Source organism: Argiope bruennichi, chromosome 3 (assembly GCF_947563725.1).
Source record: "Argiope bruennichi chromosome 3, qqArgBrue1.1, whole genome shotgun sequence".
NCBI classification, from domain to species: Eukaryota; Metazoa; Arthropoda; class Arachnida; order Araneae; family Araneidae; genus Argiope; species Argiope bruennichi.
The window spans coordinates 34,487,120-34,494,644 of record NC_079153.1 but is presented as its reverse complement, the minus strand read 5'-3'; the positions used below and the strand labels follow the sequence as shown (position 1 = coordinate 34,494,644).

The 7,525-nt window shown below is 30.2% G+C and overlaps 2 non-coding genes across 2 annotated transcripts; both read left to right on the top strand.

Annotated features, from left to right (window-relative positions):
• Positions 1-223: 223 nt before the first annotated feature.
• Positions 224-305, top strand: Trnal-aag (transfer RNA leucine (anticodon AAG)). Its single transcript has one exon. It is a non-coding gene; the product is annotated as a tRNA-Leu (tRNA).
• Positions 306-2,843: 2,538 nt separating this feature from the next.
• Trnal-aag (transfer RNA leucine (anticodon AAG)) lies at positions 2,844-2,925 on the top strand. The gene has a single exon. It is a non-coding gene; the product is annotated as a tRNA-Leu (tRNA).
• Positions 2,926-7,525: the final 4,600 nt, after the last annotated feature.

The window sequence follows — 7,525 nt, the reverse complement described above, 5'->3', positions numbered from 1 at the left end:
GGAAGATTAATATTCTTTCTTGGAAGACCTGATTTTGTGCTGCATATTTTACATTTTATTCGCTAGATGTCATGATCTCATTTTAAGGATTGAAGCCACACCTACTTCGTTCCTTTATCATTCACCTTGGCTGAATGTCTGATTCTTAAACTAGTTTTATCTCACTTCCTTGTGCAACATTGAAATTTAGCTATTTGTAGAAATATTCGTTTAGATTGTCTGTGGTAGCGTGGCCGAGCGGTCTAAGGCGCTGGTTTAAGGCACCAGTCTCTTCGGAGGCGTGGGTTCGAATCCCACCGCTGCCAGGGTTCTGTTTTGCTTAAAACTATACTAACTTGGTGAAGTTTCTTTAATTTGCGAAACGCTTAATCAAGGCTCAAATCCATAATCATATCAGATGACTTTTTTGAAAAAAAGGTTTGTGTTCAAGGAAAGTGAATCCCCAAATAATTCATTCTAAATGCTTGCGAAATTCAAATATTTATTCAAAATTCATTAAGAACTTCCCCTTTATTTATTTTTATTTTCAAGTTTCCTAGCAGACGATGTGTTTACTCAACAATAATTTCATTACTTTTCGTTCCAATATCCCGAGACTGCCCTTTTCGACGATTCTACCTTGCTTAGAGGTGAGAAGCGGAAGGACGAGGTCATTTCCGTTTGTTTTTTTTTTACCTTGATTTCCGTCTTATTAGATACTTTTTCATTCTGTTTTTTTTTTCATGTGTTAGTGAGTGTCGTGTAATTTCAGATTCTTATTACTATTTTATTTTAACTCAGAATTGCATATTGATTACTTATATAGCTCTAGTTCGAGGAGCAAAAGAACTTTCAGAGTTGACGCAAAAAATATTTTGTATAATACCATTTAATGTGACTAATATAATCTACCGTTGTTAATATATATGTTATCAAAACAATTCAGTAACGAAGTGTTTTAATCTAAAAATTATTATAATATTGAAATTTTACATTTATTCATCATAATTTAATGTTAGACACCTCTCAATAAATAAAAAATTGCTCAAAATAATTTTATTGTGAATTACTATCTTTTTCGACAATATTACGAATTACCTGCAGTTTGTACGCCTCCTAAATGTCGTATAATCCGAGTTAGCATGCAAACATCTCCTCCTTTCATCTTTCCTCTCACCCCTATTTTAGTCAATAAACATCTCCTGACGCATGCGCAAAAGCGTGGAGAGTTTTAGAATTCGTGAATAAACAGTACTTAACAGCTTTTTTGTATTAGAAACTCAAATGATCTTGTCAGATGATTTCCCCGAAAGAAATTTTATGTTGCACAACAATTGATTTAAGTTCAAAAAAATTTAAAAGGTTATCCGAAACTTTAAACTGATTTTTCTAAATCTATTTTAGAAAACAAAATTCATTAAACGACTCGTAGCGTATTGACACTGCCTTTCATTTTTCATTTATTTTGCTCTTGCTGTTGTAACTCCGTAAGTTTGGAAAGTGTGATTTTGTATCAGTATCCATCTTCGTCATACGGCGAAGACTCAAAACACTGGACTTGTTTCCAATAGTATTTCAAAAAACACATCTTTAATATGATGTGAATCATAACCAAACTGATGTACTATTACTTACGAGGAAACACTATTTTGAACAGTTTTGCAAAAAACTAAAACATAAGTATATGCTATGTAATTTTAATAACAATTTACGCAGACGTAGGATAATATGATTCATGATCTTGTCAGCAATATCGGTGAATAAATGCTGTACTGAAATCTTTAATCTGGCCTAATCAGCCGTACAAAATCTATACAGGCGGACCGGTTTCTGTTTCAAATGAGGGGTGCATGATGTAAAGTAAAGACATCCTTGGTGATAACTCGTTTTGCATCCTGTATACTCATCATAAGAGACAGAAACTGGTCAGTCAGTTGGAATTTGCACGCCATATGCGGAGGGTCAATGGTGAAAGGGTTAAAAGAAATACAAATCTGATTTTATGCTATTTTATTATACTTTGGTTTAAAAATTTTATCTTTTATTTGATAATTATAAAAAATTGCTTGTACCTATGAAACTAGAAATTTGTTAAAAAACATACCATGTTTTCTACCATGTTAAAACATAATCGGTGTGGCGTGGAAACTTTTTTGTTCGTGCTCATATGTTGTTTTAATCATTTGACTGCAATATAAATTGCAAAGTTTATCGCAATTCTTGAGATTTCATTGAGAGATAGAAATATTACAAAAAGTCACATGTATGCCTATTCTAAATAGAAACTTTCCATTCAATACCTAAATTATGAACTGTTCTGTTTCAATTCAATCTAATACATATATAATTTGAGTTAATGGGCAGAAATACGTCCGTCTACATCGCGATACGAGCGGAAGAGACCGAAATGTTTTTCCTCTGTGATTTTATAATATTAGATTCTTTGTATTATTAGATTCTATTATTATTACTATACTATATTAGATTCTAGGTATTTCTTTGACATGTGTCGATTTAGGTAAGGGAATTTTAGGTATCTTTAAAAGAATGGCGCAAACATTAAGGATTTTTATCCCTTCACTCGAAGCGTGACAAGTTGCAAAAAGTAAGTCTTTTTATAGACCACGTGCAGAATTAATTAAATAGATTAATTAATTAATTTTAATAGATTTTTAATTAAATTAGATTTAAAAATACCATTACACACACACATATCAATGGTGTATACGTTTTGAAATGGTAATGTCGAAACTTCAATTCCGACATCTGATATCGTTTACCATGTCTAATTACTTGCTTTCTGAACCAGTTACTAAACGTGTCATTGAAATGATGTATTTAGATACAAGGCTGCAACCCCGCGCGGTAGCGTGGCCGAGCGGTCTAAGGCGCTGGTTTAAGGCACCAGTCTCCTCGGAGGCGTGGGTTCGAATCCCACCGCTGCCAGCTTCCTTTTGCTTCAGCTTTATAATGTTAAAAGCGACTATCAGAATGGGAACAATTTCATGGTACGTTCAGCTAAATATTTCTAAATGCTCTCCTTATAATTTAATTACTTTACTTGATTTGTTTCTATGTATTAAAACTTTATATTTATAATGGGATATTTTTAATCATATAAAGCTTTTCTTACAGCACGAGGATGTGTAGAAACATACATAAATCATATTGGAGCGATGCGTTTTTAGTTTTTTCTTAAAGTGCCGTCGACTATAGTAAGTTATTTTATTTTAATAATTTGAAAAAAAAATATTTTAATAAAATAAATTATGATCTGTTGCTTTTTCTTTCGTAAAAACTTGAAATAAAGAGATCGATAAATATAATTGTTTGCATTAATGTGAAAATCAAATATTTAATTACTTTTTTTCACTAATTTTTTTAGTAATTTAGTAGATGATGGTACAAGTTTAGGCTCTATTACGTGCATATAACGCATTGCACAAATAATTTGTTTAAATTTGAGGAAAGTTTTAACTATCTTTCTTCAAAAATTTAAATTTTCACTTTCTCTCATACGATATATAGAAAAAGTATTGTAAAAGTAAAAAAAAAAAAAAAAAAAATGAAGATTTCTTTCAAATTTTGAGGAAGTTTTTTGGCGGACTGTATCCAAGTTCATTTTGGTATATAGATGTCCCATTTCAAAGCAAGACTAGTTCAATCTCTTAATTTTAAACCATGGTTTTAAGTTTCCACACCACACTAAAAGGAGAACATTTGAGCGAATGAACACGAATTTAGCAGAGCGCTTGAACACTTACTTAGCAATTATTTCGGTGAAAATGGGCTCTGAAATCCTTTCTTTAAAGCCAAGATTCCATTTCCAGACCACCGTGGTTTCCTCACTGAGTCAAAAATTCTATACAAATCTGCAATTTAGGTGACATGATAAAACACAAAAATAAATTTATCTAGTTTCCTACGTTTTTTTAATTATTTAGACCAAATTTATTATGTTTAAGGCCAAAACCCTTTGGCTTATTTAGTTCAAAATTTGACTAAGATCTAAAATTCTATATGCTGAATTCCATATGCTGAATTTCAACTATACAGCTGGTTTGGTTAGTTAGATAAGCTTCCCCCTTGACGCATTTCACCCACAATTTCATAGGAGATTAGAGATCAAATTTAATTTTTCTTGTTCTTTTTATTCTTTCGCTATTTTGTTCAAAGACAAACACACACATTTCATTCCGAAAATTTTTTATAACTGAAAGTGATTCATTATTGGTTAATTTCTTATTCAATAACCCTATTCGTTATTTCAATAATTTTATAAATAATTCGTAGTTTTTTTGGAGGGGAGGGGGAGTGATTACAATATGCTTAGTAGACAAAATAAAATGGCTTTATTTTACATCGAATGCATGACTTTCCCAGAAAAAAAATTGAATTAGAAATAACTAAACAAAAATATCTGCATATGTCCCAATCCACTCAAAGTGATCATTATCCTGTTAACAACGTTCATCTACGCTTACCGAAACCACAGTAATAAAACAAACTCGAGTATATCACTCATTGTTCAAAGAATTTTATGAATATTTAAACCCCAATCCAGATCCAAATCGAGCAAGCAGGCATGAACATTCCGTCCCCCAAATAACTACCAAAACGAACTGGACGTGCCCAAATTACAACCTATGAAGCGTATCAAGAGAGCGCAAATATTGTTACGGCCCCATTTTGTTCGTAATGGAGCCCGTAAAAACAAATCCAGAGATAAAAATCCGATATTCATTGTGTTGTTGCTCTTACCTCCCCGGACGACGGCTCATTATCCCCAGTTCTTGTTATCAGATTTTATTTTCTTTTGTCTTGTCAGAGGAGTTAGTGATTACCGAGTTGACGGCCGATTAAGTAATTTTATGTTCCCTTCTAGTATATTTAATTTTCGCAGAGGATAAGGCGAAATTCTGTCCTGGATAATGATTTAATGAATCTGTTTACATGGGAAAACAAGTGCATGCACCTTCTTTCTTGTAAAATTGTTTCACATTGTGTGCCGGGCCCCTTTATTTTTAATTTTTAATTGAGATGTAATTTCGGGTTATAAAGTGCGTTGAGTAATATGCTTGGAAAAAAGATTAGATTAGACCCGATTGTGTTTTATTTAATCATTATTATGTATAATTTGTATGCAGTAATCTTTCTAGTAAATAATTTAATGAAACTTTTATTTCTTTGTTCTATTTTTATGACTGAGTAATCAATTATTCTCTTATACATAATCTTCAAATCTCTTGGTAGAATGTATATCCCCTAATTAAAATCCTTAAAAAATGTTATATTATTTCAGATTTCATTACATTTTCATCAAGTTTTATGTTTTTAACCTATAAGTAAAGAGTATTTCATCGATGCCTTATGTGGATAAGCAAGAAGTTCTGCAGTTTTGCTTCTCCAAATAAAATCGTTTGAAACGAAGGGATCATGGAAGCCGATTTTTATTCACTAAATTGCAAAGCATGAATGAGATTATTCAGACATAATGAATATCCTGCGAAATCAAAACAAAATAACATCAAATTAAGCTAAGAAAATAAAGTCAAAAAATATTTATTTTGCAGGTTTATTTATGTGTTTATTTTTGCGCGACTGGATTTCATATTTTTATTATTATTATTATAATTATTTTCGTGACCATCATATTACTAGGTGAACTGCAGACGATTAAAACCGAAATAAATAACTGAAAACAATAACGCGTTAAAAGTGAGAGAGAGAGAGAGAGAGACAAACAAAAAATATTTTTTAAAACAATTTACTGCAAACGATTTTAGAATTTAAATTATATGAAAGTAATTTTTATGCTTCTTGATTTCTTAATTTTGCTAAATTATCGGAGAAGCAAAGTTGATCTCCGCGAATTGGAGTTTAGAAAAATCTACGAATTCACCAGGAAAACAATTACTCAAAATTTTTAAAAAAATTCCATTTTGAATGTTTTTGCTTTAAGTGAGAAATAAATGTGCGAATAATTACCTCAAAAAACTTGAAAAAATAACATAATTAAAATGTCGGATGCAGAAATTTTATTTTCAATTCTTAAGAATCTTTCACAAAAAGAAATGATTTAATAAAAAAAATTCTCAAAATTGATATGATAACAAAGCAAGGCTGATGTACTGACTGTTTTTTTTACGATAGTTATAAATGATATTATAGGCAAATAAATGCTTGCAGAAAATCACCCAAAACAACACAAAATATTAAATAATTATTTTACATTAAATTTTAAAATCTGAGCTTCCAAATGTATTGAATCACTGTTATGGCTATACTATCTGTAAAATTTCGTGACTGTAAATATAATATGTTTGTCTGACATAATCTAACATAACATTTGTTTATATAATAGGTTTGTCTAACATAGACGCACATGTAACTGTAGACGTACATAAATTGTCTTTCTAAAAGCCTTTCAGTATTGCCAACAAAATTTTCTTAAGAAATCATCTCATCATACAAGGATATTATTAAAATTTACCAAAAATAATTTATATTTTAATTTATTTTAATTATACTTAATTACTTTCTCTTATACGAAGTATGCAAAGAAAAAATATTGTAATTGTTAAAATATTCGATTTCGATATTTAATGAACTCCCAAGTTCAGAAAGAACTGTTAATTTTCATACTTACTTTTTCAAATATCTAGTAGCAAAAAATTTCTTCTACAAACACACACACGAAAAAAAAAAAAAAAAAATTCGGAAGATAAGAGTTTAAGCAATCAGATATTTAGGACAAAATATTGTTTTTCATCTTCACAATAATGTGAAATTTTAAAAGGCGACAAAGAACCTGAATACTTGGATTTTGTAGTGCATTTTAAGACTGATAGAAGAGACACGTATAATTATAATCAAATCTCCAGTGTAAAATTACAAGCATCTATTGTGTTTCTAAAATAGAGTAATTTAAATTTTTTATGCATTTTAAAATAAAAATGAAGGAAACATTTAGCAACGAATGATTTCCTCTCCTTTTTTTTGTGCAATTTTTTTTACCTTCTCAGTTGAATATTTCTAAATCGTAGTCACAAGTAAATTATAAAAATATTCAGCCTTTTATTAATATCAGAGTCTGCTTTTTCTCTAAAAAACAAGAGCTCGGATTTTGGATTTGAGTGAACGGAATTGATAAATCGTCTGTAGTATATAGAATTATTGCTGTTCAAGAACTTACTAAAAAGAATTTCGGATAGATAATATGGATCTTTAGCTATATTAGTTCTTAGCGTATTCGTTTTGAGAGCTTTCAAAATATAATACCCTGTGTATTTATTTTAACAATTTACTAATGCTACTGTTAGGAAGAAATTTATCCGGTAATTCAGTAATAAATTAGAAATCGGCAAAATTTTGCTATTTTCCCAGAGTAATTTTTTTTAAATAAATGCTTTGTACATTTTGATATTTTTTCACTTGCTTGATCCACGTATGTGGGGGGAAAGGAAACACTAGTTTCCCCAGAAACATACTGATGAATATGCAGTGGAACTTTGAGAAATCGAAATTGACGGGAACCACTCTAGAA